Source organism: Cololabis saira, chromosome 2, assembly GCF_033807715.1.
Source record: "Cololabis saira isolate AMF1-May2022 chromosome 2, fColSai1.1, whole genome shotgun sequence".
Taxonomy (NCBI): Eukaryota; Metazoa; Chordata; class Actinopteri; order Beloniformes; family Belonidae; genus Cololabis; species Cololabis saira.
This window is the reverse complement of record NC_084588.1, coordinates 54,340,555-54,357,345: the sequence shown is the minus strand read 5'-3', so window position 1 is coordinate 54,357,345 and position 16,791 is coordinate 54,340,555. Positions and strand designations below refer to the sequence as shown.

Here is a 16,791-nt window from a genome sequence, read left to right as displayed (position 1 = left end):
CTGACCAATCAGCTCTCTTGGAAAATGACATGCCCTTTCGAAGAGAAGCTTGGTGAAGTGGAGCTTGGTGCGCGGATCGTGAGAGGATCCCTCCGAAGAGAACGCGTATTCAGGGACCACCAAAACCCCTTTGCTTTCCCTGATGAGTACCTGTATGAACGATCCAAAAAAAAAGGAAAAAAAGAAAAAAGAGGTGGAGGAGAAAATAAAAAATAAATCAATCAATGAATAAATAAAACAAATCATCACCCAAAATCCGATGTACAGTCAATCCAAAACTAATACCAATTAAATAAATAAATCAAGAAGAAATGAAAAAGAAGATGCATTTGTAAGGGGATAGCAAAAAAGGGATTTTCAATTTCGTCCCTCGAACATTCTGAGAAGTCACTTTAAAATACTAAATCCCCCCCTCCTGAAAAAATAAAAAATTAAATAAAATAAATAAAAAAACCCAATTCTTTGGTACAGCATCAGCACAAGTTATCGGTCAACAACAATAGTTATAGAACCAATATATACAGACTGCCTCAGAAAATTAGAATATTGTGATTTTCTGTAATGCAAACACAAAAACAAAAAGAATGTCATACATTCTGGATTCATTACAAATCAACTGAAATATTGCAAGCCTTTTATTATTTTAATATTGCTGATCATGGTTTACAGTTTAAGATTAAGATTCCCAGAATATTCAAATATATGTTTATATCCCTATGAATTTACGCATTTATACAGTCAGCGATCTTTTGCCAGCTGTCTTTCCTGCATTTTGCAGCTGCAACTGTGTTGCTTTTTGCCTGTATTATATGCCTATACTCATCATATTTCCGTAAAATTATTGTTTGCTCTTCGCTACTGAAATAAGCGGCTCTGACAGCGGACTTCTCCATGCTTGCGATTGGTCATGCGCTGAAAACACCGCCCCTTTTATGTGCACGCGCTCATATCCAGATTGGAGAAACCTGGGTTGATATACCGAGTTGATAACCGCCGTCGTGTGACCGCTTAGCGTGATTGCAATTGTCCCGCTTAGTGAATCTGGATAAGGAAAAGATATCCTGGATATGTTGAACTTGCTTCGTAGTACAGGCCCCTGGAGACGCTTCTGTAGATGGGGCCGCGGTCAGTGCGCGCAAAGAAAAAAGTGTGGCGTGCGGCGTTCAGGCCAATTCGGAACTAAGGCTTTTAACTAAGGCCTAATATTGGTGCTCCTAATCGGGAAATTCAGAGTCTTCTTGGAGAATCAGTTTTCTGACATCACACAACAATGTCTAATGTCAATGTCTGGAACGCTTTGAAGACAGAAATGGGAGTTTTCAATGGGGAAACCCAGAGTTCTGAGGTGTCATGAACGCAGCATAGGCGCGCACCAGAACTCAGGAGTTATCGCGGTGTAACCTGGGTGTAACTGCCTTGTAGGAGGAGCAGAATTTTCTGGCAGGACGGACAGTAATTTTAATAGGATAGCCACTTACCAAGCTGCACGTTTCATTTTAGGAGCACTTTAGTGGGTTTCATTTTAGTGGGTTAAAGTTAGCAAACAAGTTGAGTGAGCTGACAGAAGGCAAAAAAAAAAAACACAAACACCTCAAACTAATTGAATGGCTCCAAAAGAAAAAAATACTGAGATGGAAAGTCAAGTGCAACCGGTGCCATCACAAAATGAAGCTGAAGAAAAAGATTGTGGATCTGTGGACCGATTTGAATGGTACGTAACTTTGGCTAACATTGTGGGATAACTTTTTTGGTCATTATTATTATTATTATTATTATTATTATTATTATTATTATTATTATTATTATTATTATTATTATTATTATTATTATTATTATTATTATTATTATTATTATTATTATTATTATTATTCGCCAGCTTGATTTCATGATGGACAACATTGCTGCATCCTCAAGAACCCTTTCAAGAATGGCAAAGCAACAGGAGGTCTGCGTGACAGCGATGGAGAGGCTGCATCATAGAGAAGGACAGAGAATTGGGGGAAGGAGCATTTCGTGGTGATAGATGAGTCACTTCAGACATAAAAGAAAGGTAACTTTTTATATTAACTGCTACAAATTGTTAGGCTGCTAATTATGACTTAGTCTTGTGATGCCCAACGTTCAGGAGACTGGACAAGACCCGAATGTCTGGGGAAGTTAGTGCAGGATTTTGTAATAGTGCTACCGCTGGTTGCAACCAGCTTCCTTGAAAAGGTAAAATAGGTAAAATAGGCAGGTTAAATAAAAGTTTTCTTTTTCCTGCTCCTTTCTGAACACGGATAAAGATGCAACTGTTTGCTATTTCCTTTGGTACAATTTGAATGTTTCCATGGGCAGAACAAGTAAATGAAATTAAATGAAAATCTGTGTTAGTCTTTCGTCCTCAGCCAATGATTGGTTAGCTCTGCTTTGCACACACCTTACCAGAAACGTCAGCAATGTTAGCAACGAAAGGCCCACCCTAAAAGACTGTTGGTTGGTTTTGCAACACTGTTTTTTTTTAAACTCACAAAACGTTTTCACCCAGACACTCGCTTATTTTTACAAAATTGAGGTGGAACTTCCCCAGACAATCATTTTGAAATATTAGAGTTTGGAAACGAGACTAGTTATAACCACATCACCAATGTGGAAAAATTAATTAGTATATTCAAAGATTCAATATGTAAATTTTGATCAGAATTTTGAGGTAAAACATTACAAAATCATGTGCAATTATTAGAAATATGTTTAGAAAGAAGAGTTTAAATGTTATGTCAAAGACATTTACCAATTGAAGATGCAAAAGGCACCAAATACAAGCGCAACAGTAAAAGTTGGCGAAGTGCAAATATGCGGCCTCCAACAGGGAGCAGGGTGCAGATTTTTATTTTAAAAGTTGTACCAGCGCTCCTACTCCATCCCGCTCCAATTTAGCTCCAGGGCCACCCATACCTGACCCACAACCAGCTTGTTTTCTAGCTGAATCTGTTTGTTATCGAAAAGTAATTGATTAAATTATTATTCAAACTGTGGGAGGGAAGAGATCTGAAACAGAACTCATACTGGAATCTGACGATGCCAGGTTTGGGTTTAAGTGTACAACGCTGCACAGGTCTGTGAGCAAGGAGCAAGAAAATTCTCACCTGCTCTGTTTCCCTCACATGCTCTGGTCCACCATCCTAATGTGGAGATCTATACTGTATTTTTTAGCCTGGTATTTGGCTGTACTTTGTGTGTATAAAAAGAGTTCAAAACTGCAAGATCTAACTGCTGTCTGAGCGTCGATCAGCTGAGCCAAAGCACAATGGGTGGGGCGCTACACAGCTGTAGCAGCATGTGTGTATGTTTTATAACATCGGCAAGAAGAAAAAACATTGTTGATTGTCTTCTCAATCGCAGTGAAACGATTGGATTGCTGATCGACAGAAGCCAAGTTGAAACAGCAGCCCATCATTTATAATGTTCATGCGTTATAGTGATGAAAAACAGAATGGGACAGAATCATTCCTATAGAAACTCTTACATTTTGCTATAGTAATCATCCATTCCATGGAAATCTTGCATTTTACTTTGTATAATCAGATTTGTCAACTTTATTCCTGCTAACATTATAAATTTATCTGACACAAGGTTAATAATCTTGTTTCTTGTTCTGTCATTTTCCCCAAAAACACAGTATGGAAGGGGCAGGATGGCTGGGGGCTGGAAGCGGAGGAAGTGGGTGTTCGGGATGCTGGGGGTGCAAAGCACGCCGAGGCGGCCAGGGCGAAGACATCCAGGGAAGCCGGTGCTTCGCTTGGTGGAGAAGAGGGGGAGGAGAGAACTGGTGCCACTCATAGCTCATCATGTCAAAAGGGAGCAGACATTTCCAGGGAGGATAAACAGAGGGTAGCCTATCATACTGTGTTATTGTATTATGTTACTAAATAATGTTTGTTCAAAGATCTCCTCTGTGCTCTGTTATCACAGATGTGTGTGTGTGTATATATATATATATATATATATATATATATATATATATATATATATATATATATATATATATATATATATATATATATATATATATATATATATATATATTGTTGCATCTTCAATTGTTGTATACATATAACAAATGTTATCTGTTAAAATCTGTTTTATTTTGTTTTAAATAAAAAGTGTAAACTTCTTTATATGTGATTGCTTAATTTACTAATGGTTAACTATGGTCAAGTAATGCTTATGAGGCAGTTAAGCATTAATAATGTGTTACCTAAGGGATAAATGTGTTACACTTTACAATAAGGGTCCAGCAAGCCTTTACTAATGGTTAATTATGGTTAAGTAATGCTTATGAGGCAGTTAAGCATTAATAATGTGTTACCTAAGGGATACATGTGTTACACTTTACAATAAGGGTCCAGAAAAGTATTTACTAATGGTTAATTATGGTTAAGTAATGCTTATGAGGCAGTTAAGCATTAATAATGTGTTACCTAAGGGATAAATGTGTTACACTTTACAATAAGGGTCCAGCAAGCCTTTACTAATGGTTAAGTAATGGTTATGAGCCACTCCTATACATTTATTAAGGTTTATGTCAGGTTACCGTTCATAAGGTCAGGTAAGCTACCTGATAACATACACAGCACCATTAGGAAATGATTACTTAAGACTCTAAATAGTTGTTTAATAATGCCCATCCAGTAAACATGTACACCATTAGCGAATGATTAGTTGATGTATTAGGTAGCTGTTACTTAATGCATATTCACTCCAAATAAACACCATTAGTAAATGATTACTAGGGACATTATTAACGTTTTACGTATGTATTAACTAATGTATTACTTTATACTAACTAATGCATACATAAGGATAAATAATTACATCATGTAACGTTTATTAATGCTTACTAATGTATTAATTAACTCTGAGCAGTAGGCATTAATTAACTGTTTATTAATGCATTAACTAATATGCTAATTAATGTTAAGTAATACATAATAATGGTTATTTAACTATTATTACACTGTTAATTAATGCTTAATAATGCATTAACTAACTGTTTATTAATGCATTAACTAATATGCTAATTAATGTTAAGTAATACATAATAATGGTTATTTAACTATTATTAAACTGTTAATTAATGCTTAATAATGCATTAACTAACGTTAATTAAGGGACCCTTATTGTAAAGTGTTACCCTCACTTGAAACACCAAACAAAACGTCCTCTGAAGCTCTTGTGTTTGTCCAGCAGACAAAAAGTCTCCCTCGTCAGACACAGACCACATCATCCAAAGAAGCCAGTTATTTGTATCATTCCAACAAAAATGTCAACAGAGAGGCTCATAGGAAATTCAACATTCAACTTATGGACATCCAGTCCCAAAATGAGAGGACATTTCCACTCCCAGGCCTCACCAAGCCTCCCACCCACGCAGCCCCTCGTGAATGCGCAGCCAGACAGGACACGCTGGAGCGCGCTTTCACACACACAGCTGCAGCCTTACACACACACACACACACCCCGCACCATGACTTTTGGCCCTGCAACTTTGCAGCAGCTCCTTTTTCTTCACTTTCACGTATCTTTCTTTTCCTTTTTCTGTCTTTTTCCAATTCCCCATCAAAACCATATCTCGTTTGCCATTACTTTACAGGTTCGCAACTTTCAGGAAAATGTTGCATCTTGTACCGTGTAACGGAACTTTGTCCCATTTTGAACGTTCAATCAGTTTTGCTTTTAGCCTTAAATTACTTTGATGTTTTAAGTTTTGTATATTATTTTGCACAATCTTTTTTTTCCACAATCTTTTATTTACCTATTTTCAGGGACGTCCCGTCAACTAAGAGTCTTTTGGAAATGTATTTTAGGTTCACAATAAGTTTTAGTTTAACCACGTATTTGTTAATTTAGCTATCTTTTTTTTTTACTTTCTTTCAGCTCATAAGTTTCGTTTTAACAGTTTGGTTTTAGCGCTGATTCATTTAGTGAACAATCAAAACTTTACTTCATAATTTTGGAAACCGCAACATTGTCAATAAACAGTTGAAATCGTGCACATTAGACGAAAACATTAGACAAAACAAACAGACAAAAAAAGAACATTAGGCAAAAACATTAAAAAACATTCCAATAGAAACCTCCTCTCGTTATTCCGTACTTTAAAGTCCCTGACTTTACAGTGGGTCCCAGACCCGCGGGCCAACAACTCATTCACTAACTCCCAGGTTAGTGTACATGGAATTTCAATCGTATTTTAATCGAAAATACTTTAATACCCCAGGTATTTATCGAGAGAAGCATTTTCTTATCAGTCTCAGGTGCTCCTCCTGGCTCACAACCTGTCACTGGACCCTGGATCGGCGTAGAACCAATTCCTATTGGCCCCGTCCCTAAAGTCGGAACGGCTATATGAATCAATAAAGTTTACATTTTAAAGTAAAGTTTTTTATTCAACCATCTTTACTCGTTCATGAGTCCATCAGTGATCAATAACTGATCAATAATAACTGCAGCTGCTGGTTTGTTCTCTCCATCAGATTCCTGTCAACTCACCATCGACACAAACACAGTCCACAACTACATCAAACTGTCTGACGACAACAGGAAGATGATGTCTGTGGAGGAGCATCAGTCATATCCTGATCATCCAGACAAGTTTGATTGTCATCAGCTGCTGTGTAGAGAAGTTCTGACGGGTCGCTGTTACTGGGAGGTCCAGTGGAGAGGACGTGTTTCTGTATCAGTGAGTTACAGAAGAATCAGCAGGAGAGGAGACTCTGGTGCCTGTTGGTTTGGAAGAAACGATCATTCCTGGAGTTTGGACTGTTCTTCAGGTGGTCGGTACCGTGTCTGTCACAATAACAGGTACACATCCATCTCCTCCTCATCCCCATCTTCACTCTCTAGCAGAGTAGCAGTGTACGTGGACGTTCCTGCTGGAACTCTGTCCTTCTATGAAGTCGTCTCTGACAGACTGATCCACCTCCACACCTCCAACACCACCTTCACTGGACCTCTCTGTGCTGGATTTGGACTCTGGTCCAGGTCCAGGACTGGGTCCTTGTTAAGGTCTGGGTCCTCAGTGTCTCTGTATCCAGTTTAGTCTCAAGAGTCAGATAAACTGTCTCTGTTGGATCCTGGACTTGGACTCTGGTTCTGGTTCCTCAGTGTCTCCATGATGATGATGATGATGATGATGATGATGATGATTATGATGATGATGATGATGATGATGATGATGATGATGATGATGATGATGATGATGATGATGATGATGATGATAATCCCCGCTAATCTTTAGTTTTTTGGTTTATTGTATTTATATGATCTTTTTTCACTTTTAAACATTAAATCATTTACTCGACTGTTGATGTTTGATCATAAATTAGATTTTTATCTCATAATTCTTGTTTTATTCTTGGTTCTGTCTCTAAATGTTTTCATGTTTGACTTCACATCCATCTATCCATCCATTTTCTTCCGCTCATCCGTTTTTTTTAAAGATTTTTTATTTCTCTAAGATTTTGCCTTTAATACATACAGATGGTCCGCGGTTAATATGGCCGTTTCACTCGCGGGATACCAGATTCACGCATTTGTGTAAATGCACATAAACTGCACATTGCAGTTGTAGCCACTAGGTGGAGGCACAGGCGGGGCCTGCTGGGGGGGCGGGGCATTAGACGGCTGAGTCAGGAGGAGGAAATCAGAGAAAGACTTGCGGCTTCTTGTTCATTTTATTCTTCCAGCAATGGCAGTGCAAAAGTCTGTTTGGTGATCCAACTCTGAGGTGCAGATGTTCATAAAGACCTTCCACCACTGACATACCAGCAGCTTGGCGGACGCTGCACGTCGTGGTCTGGCTGCTCCTACTTTTAGTAGGTCTCGCATTAAACCTGTGATTTACAACACCACTGATGGCCTGAAGATTGTAGAGGATAACTTGTTAAACTTCCTTGCAGTTAAAATTAAGACAATAAGCCAGGATGAGATTGTTTTGCTGGCTACAAACAATTTCGGCTCTGAGAGCATTGAAGCCTCAAAAAAAGTTCTGTTTGAAGTCTGCCCAACTTCTCAGCGGAATATTACGCACAAAGGACAACCGAAAGACGCAAGCAACATCAAATGCTGCCTTAAAGTGCTGAATGAATGTGGGGACAATATACCGAGATTTGTCTTGCATTATTTGGATGATCTGCCGCCGGTGACGTATAGCAGCCTAGATGTCTTAAGTCTGCTTGGGAGAATGCAAAAAACATATGATGAAATCTGCTGGTTGAAACACACAATGCAGTTGCAGGCTGACCTAAGTGATGAGTTCCGTGCTGTTACTGTGGACATTAATCGCTGCGTGTGTGCACTTGAACGTCACACTGACCTGGCTCTGATTCAGAGAGAGGGGCTGGACGCGCCAGGTTCAACTGCGGTGATCGCTGTGACTGATGCTGGTGGCTAGGTGTCTGCTGAGACAGAGCCGGTATCTACAAGACATGGAGCCTTGGAGCCGGGCGTCGGAGAGAGGGATCTGACCGTGAGTAGTTCCTGGCAATCTGCGTCTCTGGCACGCCGCGGGGAGGGGGCTGTGGCGTTGGGACGCTCCCCTGTGGACTTGGGGGGGGGCAGCGACAGAACGAACTCCCGGAGGAGTGACACCCGCTGGGACTCGGTCCCCTGAATGGACTGAGGTGGTAAAGAGGGGCCTGCGTATGCAACATCTGGCCAAAACTGCTGCTCAGGCGGGACCACGAGCCGCTTCCAATGGTCGGAAGAGGAGAGTGGCCGGTGCTGTGCCAATTGTGGGGACTGGAGTTCTGTCTGGAATTCAAACTGTCAAAACTTAATTAGTGACTGTTTTTCCGTCTAAATTCTCACCAGATCTAGACGTTGAAACACTATCTCTTTATCTTACAGTTTTTCTCAATCACTTTGGTACATTTTTCCAATCATTCTTGCAATTTGCAGAAGATCAAGTGCATTTCTCAAAACAGTTTGAACAAATAGCAAAACACTGTGGATCACCTGCAAAAGCCAGTCTCTTGCTCAAAATCCTTAGTCCATCCCTCAAAAGCAAGTTTTTGTGTCAATATACTTGTCAGTGCCATCAGAATGTTTAATCATTGTGTCATTGTGTACAGATAAGACAGTCAAATTCATTAGTCATGTTGGCAATTGAAGGCACTTTGAAGGGACATGTTGATGTAAAATGTGGTTTAGGTGTGATGACAAGTGTTGTACATTTGACCTCATATAATGTATACGTGTAAGATTGATTGGAAAAGACAAGATTCACATTTACAGAATGACTTCTTCATTGGCAAACATTGACATTGCAGTCCGTAAAGAAAAAAAAAAGACAGCACTGCACATAACAAAGGTGAAATACAATACGTAAGTGTAAACATAGGTCAAAAATATAAACATAGGTCATACAGTAGGTAAACAAAAAAATATGAACAACTCCCCAAATTCTAATCTCAATCCTGATCTTCAGCTTCTTCCCGTTCCTGTCTGTTAGGCCACAAATTCTCATCCACGTCACACCTGATGTCCTCCCGTGCAAGGCAGCGTGGATAGTATCTTCTTGCATGCCTAATCCATGCTCTGCAGGAATCTGCAGTAATGTCTTGGCATGCTGCATCCATTGCAGCAAGAAGGGTAACTTGTGTGTGTGGCTCTCGGTCATACACCTTCCACCTCCGGGCTGAGAAAAATTCCTCAATGGGGTTGAGGAATGGGGAGTATGGTGGTAAGAACTCCATCACCATTCTGTTATGGTTTGCGTACCACTGCCTTACTAGGTTTGACTTGTGGAAGCTTACATTGTCCCATATTATGGCATATTTGGGCTGGGCCATATTCTCGGCTGGGCCACCTAGGATATGATCCCTGTACAAAGTGTCTAGGAATGCTATTAGACGTTCAGAGTTGTATGGACCCATCAGTGGAATGTGTGTCAGCACACCGTTATCTGATATTGCGGCACACATAGTTATGTTGCCACCCCTTTGGCCTGGCACATCAATGGTGGCTCGATGTCCAATAAGGTTTCGACCCCGTCTTCTGCGCTTTGTCAGATTGAAGCCAGCCTCGTCCATGTAAATGAAGTGACAGGGTGGATCACTAGCTTCCAGTTCCATCATGCGCTAAATACAGAAGACAAAATGTTATTTTTGGAATTACTGCATTACATGCATTTGCAAAAGAAGTTAGATCAAACGTATATGACATATTGCATCTTCTTTTCTACAGCCATAGCATATGTGCAAATGCCACACTTACAGTAGTGTAGTGTACATCTTTACATTACATTGCATTTGGCAGACACCTTTTACTGTAAACCCAAAGCGACTTACAAACGAGGACATGATTCAAAACATGGTCTACAAGTGTTGCTCTGATTTCATCAGGAACACGCATGTGTCCGCCTCTTCTGCCTCTTCCTCTTCCTACTCCTCCACCACGCAGCATCACCCCTCTTCCTCTCCTTCTTCTTGGCTGTTGTCCTTCCATTGTCAGACATTGTAACTTTCTATTGTGCTCTGGTTACCTATATACTCCCCAGTAGATTGTTCATGAGATGCTCCCTTGAGCTCATTCAGAAAACTGTCGATCATTGGTTGATCAACTCTTTTCATTAGAGAAAGTCTAGATTCACCTGGGAGGAATTTACCAATTTAGATCATATTTACAGACAAATGTCTTATGGAAATGTATATATGCTTGACATGTTATGATGGCTTGGTAAATCATTTTGCATGTGAAGACTTATATGATGAACTATAGCCTAAATGTTTTGGGGAAAGAGACTATTTGATAGATTCCTATAACAAAGCATTTTGATTAGCATGACAAAAGCAATTGTTAATGTACGAAAAAACTGAGAATTGTACACAATCATTTGCATGGATGGACAAAAGCATTTGCAATTTGTTCAATGCAATGAGAAACTGCCTTTTTCATCTGCACAAATGGCATGATGATGTGAAAACTGAACAAGAACTTTTGAGAATTTCAATTCTGATGTGAGAAATGTACCAAACCAATTGAGAAAAACTGTAAAGGTATACTTGGCCATGAGGTCAGGTGCCAAAAGATAGACACAGTACAAAGCAGATTTGGATCCTTTAAAGTGTCTGCAGAATACAACAATGTAGCTGAAATGTACAAACCGGATCTTTGGCCTGACGGGGCACTTATAAGGCGCTACTATGAGCCACGCAGGGGAGGGGTTGCAGGGGTAAACACTGTTTTGTATGTATTTTGTCCTATGTTATTGGTTTGTTTTTGTATGGACCACGAGTCTGCAATAAACTTCTACTACTACTACTACTACTACAATAAAGGAGGACAACTATAAACCTGGTGGCTGAGGAGAGAATTAAAAAGGGATCTAGACGGGCGATAAGGAACGACCAGCAGCTCTGTCATTTCTCAACTCGCGGCTCCCAGCTGACTTTTCAGCAGCCGAAACAAAGTAAAATAAATTAAAAACGCCCCGCCGCTTGAAACTTCTCTCACTCTCAAATTCAAAAATATTTATGTTACTTAACATTGAAGTATACATGTGTATTGAACTACATATATAATAATATTTTCTTCTCGTATTAGAATAAAGAAGGACTGCAATAAAAAATAAAATAGAGAAATCAAATTAAGTAGCATATGAAAAATGATATGAACCCAAACATGGTCAGGATGTTTTTTCTTTTTTATGATGGTGAACTAATTTCAGACTCCTCAGCTCTACAGAAAATAATCACACCCATTTGACACGTATGTATTAGGTACTTCAGTTAAGTACTCAGGCCTTCCTTCAGACAAAAGGCCTATTGAGACAATGCATTCCTTTCTAATGGCTTGACAACAGTCCTTGGCTCTACTGTATTTACTGAGCTCAAATAATCTGAATAGATAGATAGATAGATAGATAGATAGATAGATAGATAGATAGATAGATAGATAGATAGATAGATAGATAGATAGATAGATAGATAGATAGATAGATAGATAGATAGATAGATAGATAGATAGATAGATAGATAGATAGATAGATAGATAGATAGATAGATAGATAGATAGATAGATATATAGATAGATAGATAGATCGTCATGTCGGGCAGTTTTAAATTCTGCACAGAGTTTTCACAGACAAGAGATCATTTTAATCAATTCCATAATTCAGTAGTTGTTCACAAAACAACTACTGTATTTTAACAGAACAGAGAAAAAAAATCTGCTCTGTTTTTCTGAATTAAGGAGTAAATTATCTCAGAATTCTGAGAAAAGTTTTAATAAAAAAAATCTGCTCTATTTTTCTGAATTAACGAGATAATTATCTCGTAATTATGAGAAAAGTTTTAATGGCAAAAATAAATCTGCTCTGTTTTTCTGAATTAACCAGATACCTCACAACTTGCAAGAAGCTGTCATACACTTGAGAGCAAGGGCGTAGGTTTGGTCTCAACATTGGTAGGGACGATATAACAGCATGACCTGCATGTACACTTTTTGCTGGGGACGGGACATTAATAAGACCAAAAAGATTGGGTGAACGGGGGTCAGGGCTACATTTGTCACCAATATGAACCTAATTAATTGATTGGCTAAATGATCAATGCAAAATAAATCTGTATTGACTTAAACTAACTTTCATGTGTATTGGTTCACCTGATACACGGTTCCATTCAAACCTTTGTTTTCAAAAACTACTAAAGAAAATTTTTGAAAACTTCCAGAATATTCCAGGATTTTATGAGCAATTTAAATTGCAATATTTGAACATAACTTAAATTATATTAACATACACAATAAATACAAACTTATTAATAATCTCTTAACAATCAAGAATGCAAAAAATAAACATTTGTCTTAAGACCACCCAACATTGTCTAAATAAATAAATTAAATATAACTGAAAAAACAAAATAAAAATGGAACCTTCCTTCAGGTTAAACACTACTGCTTTTGTCCACAAGCACAGCCAAACTCAACAAAAAAATGAAAGCTCCTTTGGGCTGCAAAGAACAACATTACCCATAAAGCATTGCAGCTGAAATCGGAAGAAATGCCCTAAATAAATTATTTTTTCCAGGCCTCAACTTTTGACAGGACTATCTCCAGCTCACAGCCGATGTTTTTTTTAATTTGTTTGACCTGTTTTTGCAAATTTCTTGTTAAGATGAGCGGTTTTTAATGGATAATTATCTTCATTATCATATTCAAACATATGTATTTGAGGGAGTAGACGGGGCGGAGTGCTTGCATGTGCGTTCAAATCCACGCTGATTGGTATCTACAGAGCAACCTGCGTGGATTTTGGCGGCCCCCTCGGTTTTGTACAACCTGATCTCACAAAAATCCGTGAAATGCCCACGACCTCTCCCCACTATTTTCCGTGGTACCAACACGGAAAGTGGTATAATTGCGTGTGAGCACCACGGATATTGTACCATGCAAAGTCAATGGGATCCGTGGTCGTGATATATACACGGATTATGACATTATTATTATTTATATATTATTCTTTGTTATAGTGGCTAAATTATGCGTTTTTGTCGCGCAAGGTACTGCTGTTTACTGTCAGTTTGTAAAAACATGTTTTTAACGCTGTTTTAGCAGTGTTTTATTGAGGTTTTAATGGGAGCACCACGGATATAGTACTATGCGAAGTCAATGGGAGGCGTGGTCGTGATATATACACGGATTATGACATTATTATTATTTATATATTATTCTTTGTTATAGTGCTCTAGCCTGTGGTTCAAGTTCAAGTTCAAGATTAACCATCGCATGTGAAGTAATTGAAGACCATTGCAAACTCCAACTCGTAAGGCCTGTTGCTACAAGGTGGAATTCACACTTCTCGGCAGTAGAAAGAATAGTGCGAATAACAAAAGAACAAGGTGAAGGAGCCCTTGCAGCTGTCTGCAGTGAACTAGATACACCTAAGTAAGTGTCTGCTTTTCTGCCTTTCAGTTGATGAAGTGATTATAGATTAAGACCCCGTCCACACGTAGCCGGGTATTTTTAAAAACAAATATTTCCCCCCTCCGTTTATAAAAAAATTTGCATCCACATTACATCGTTTTTAAAAAAAAAACCCTTCCACACATAACCGAAGATCTGCGTTTTCGACCACATTCATAAGGGCTTCCTGCGGCTCCCGGGGAAGCTGCGGCTCCGCGGCTCCTCCGCGGGGGCTCCGCGGGGGCTACACCGTACGGTGCGCGTCGCCGTGTACCCTACGGCGTAGGCTCTGCGTCGATTTAACGGTGTCAAGACCAGAGACCATTTATTTAATAAATAGCTTGGAGAACAGATGCTGGATCATCTGTAGTGAACAAAAGTCGCACGTCAGAGCAGATTTGTTGTTGTTTTGGCGCATAATGTGACGTTCGAAAACACAAAACTCCGGTTGTGTGTGTCTACACGCGTCTACATAAACGGAGTTTTCAAAAATCTTCACTTTGCCCGGAGTTTTTTTAAACCTTCGTTTATTTGTGTTTTCGTGTGGATGACAGGTCCAAACGTAGGAAAATATCTCCGGTTTAGCAGATACCCGCAGATATCCGGCTACGTGTGGACGGGGTCTCAGTCACAGTTTTATACTCTGAATGTCGTAGAACATATGCCAATATGCAGTCCCCATATTTACTATGGATGTGATTTGAACACAACTACATTTCTAAAAGTCTCAGATGATAATATTTTTCCTTTTTAATGATCAGATCCTCCAGTTGAAGGTGCTACATCAAGTAGGCTAAATGTTCCATATTGTTTTTTTTTCCTTCTTTGTACAGATTTACTCCAGTGGAACTTGCATTTCTTGCAGAGTATGCGAAGACAATGAGCCCAGTTGCAAAGGCACTTGATGTTCTCCAGGGAGAAACCAGTGTGCAGATGGGATGGTTGGTCCCAACCATAACTCTCCTAAGGACCAAGCTCCAGCACCTTCAAGTCACCTCCAAGTTCTGTGAGCCTTTGATCGCTGCACTTGTTTCAGGCCTTGAAAAAAAATGCTTCGGAGAGATGCTTGCAGATCCAGAGCTGATAGCCGCAGCCATTCTAGTTCCCAAATTTAAGACCTGCTGGACAAGTGACGAAAATATCCTCAAACTTGTCTCACTTTTCACCTTCCCCTTAATAGGTGTGATTTTTATGGAGACAGTGAAATGAGTTTGAAATGACTGGTTTCAATGATTTAAACACACACACACACACACACACACACACACACACACACACACACACACACACACACACACACACACACACACACACACACACACACACACACACACACACACATACACACACACACACACACACACACCAATATCCAGTACACTATTACAATACTGTCATATAATCTAAATCTAAATTATCCAAAATTGTTTAATTTTTTTATTCCACAGGTCTTGACTATATCAGAAGCCACTTGGACTGTCAGCCCGAAAATCACGTCAGCGAAGGCTCCCACTCCTCTGACGAAGAGGACTTCTTTTCCTCCTTGAAGAAGACTGGCCCTGGCCAGCAGTTGGATGCGTACCTGGGCTGCCCCGGAGACACGGTAGAGGTACTCAAGTCCTTCCCAGCTGTGTGCCAGCTATTACTGAGGCTTAATACGGCACTCCCTGCCTCAGCAGCATGTGAAAGACTTTTTACTGTTGCAGGGCTGATCTTCAGGCCAAGAAGAGCCTGCATTGGCTCAAAGAACTTTGAGAACCAGTTGCTTTTGCGGCTGAACCAAGCCTATTGGTAACTCTTTGTTATAATATTCTGTGCTTGACTGATGCAGATCTGATGTATAAAGTGTTTGTTAAATCGACGGACCGATCCTCCCTTTTACTTTCTGATCTTTTTATATTTTTTATATTTTTTAACTTAAAAAGTGACAAAAACAAAAATGGGAGAGGAAAGAAAAGTTATTGATACCAGTGTGGTGTTTGTTTACAGTCGTTTAATTTCCATATGTAGCTGTACATTCCAATAAAGGTTAGGATAAATGATAACATGCCTCTGAAGTTTGACTTTTTGCACCATTACAATACTTATAGGCAACTAGTCATCATATCTGCTGCTCTCTGAAACACATGTTAATGTTCAATAGTACACATATATGCTTCTTTAATATATTTATATTAACACATGTTAATGCTCAATAGTACACATATATGCTTCTTTAATATATTTATATTAACACATGTTAATGCTCAATAGTACACATATATGCTTCTTTAATATATTTACATTATACTAAGATGCATTCATTTTCAATGGCTTTTGTCCTTAATGGCTTTTTTCCCCCTTACATTACTTTTACTTTTATACTTTAAGTAGTTTTGAAACCAGTACTTTTATACTTTTACTTGAGTAAAAAACCTGAGTTGATACTTCAACTTCTACAGGAGTATTTTTAAACTCTAGTATCTATACTTCTACCTGAGTAAGGAATGTGAATACTGAAGACACCTCTGGTCTGATCCACTGAAAAGAGTTTACTTACCTCTGCATGGTTGCTCATCCTCCGAGTCAAAGTACCACTCTTCAAGGGACGCTCTTTCTTCTGTCTGGACATGGCACACACAAGCATTTATGCATGCAGAGGTAAGTAAACTCTTTTCAGTACATATAGAGTGGATATTGACTAAGCTAAAACGATAACTTCCAACTTCCTTGAAATAATTCTTATCATTCTTTTTTATTGTGTCCCAGCAGGAGTTATAGTAACACTAAAGACATAGTTGGATAGATACTAGGCTACTATTGCTTTTTATGCTTCTGCATTGTATTGCTGAAGCTCTCAAACTGAAT

At 39.0% G+C, this 16,791-nt stretch overlaps 1 protein-coding gene and 1 long non-coding RNA gene across 2 annotated transcripts in view; both read left to right on the top strand.

Moving 5' to 3' along the window:
* The window catches only part of LOC133418372 (NLR family CARD domain-containing protein 3-like), a 170,944-nt gene that overhangs the window by 83,309 nt on the left and 70,844 nt on the right, over window positions 1-16,791 (top strand). The window lies entirely within an intron of this gene.
* On the top strand, window positions 1,417-3,721 carry LOC133418461 (uncharacterized). The gene is made up of 3 exons (XR_009770443.1): window positions 1,417-1,711; window positions 1,877-2,050; window positions 3,659-3,721. It is a non-coding gene; the product is annotated as an uncharacterized LOC133418461 (long non-coding RNA).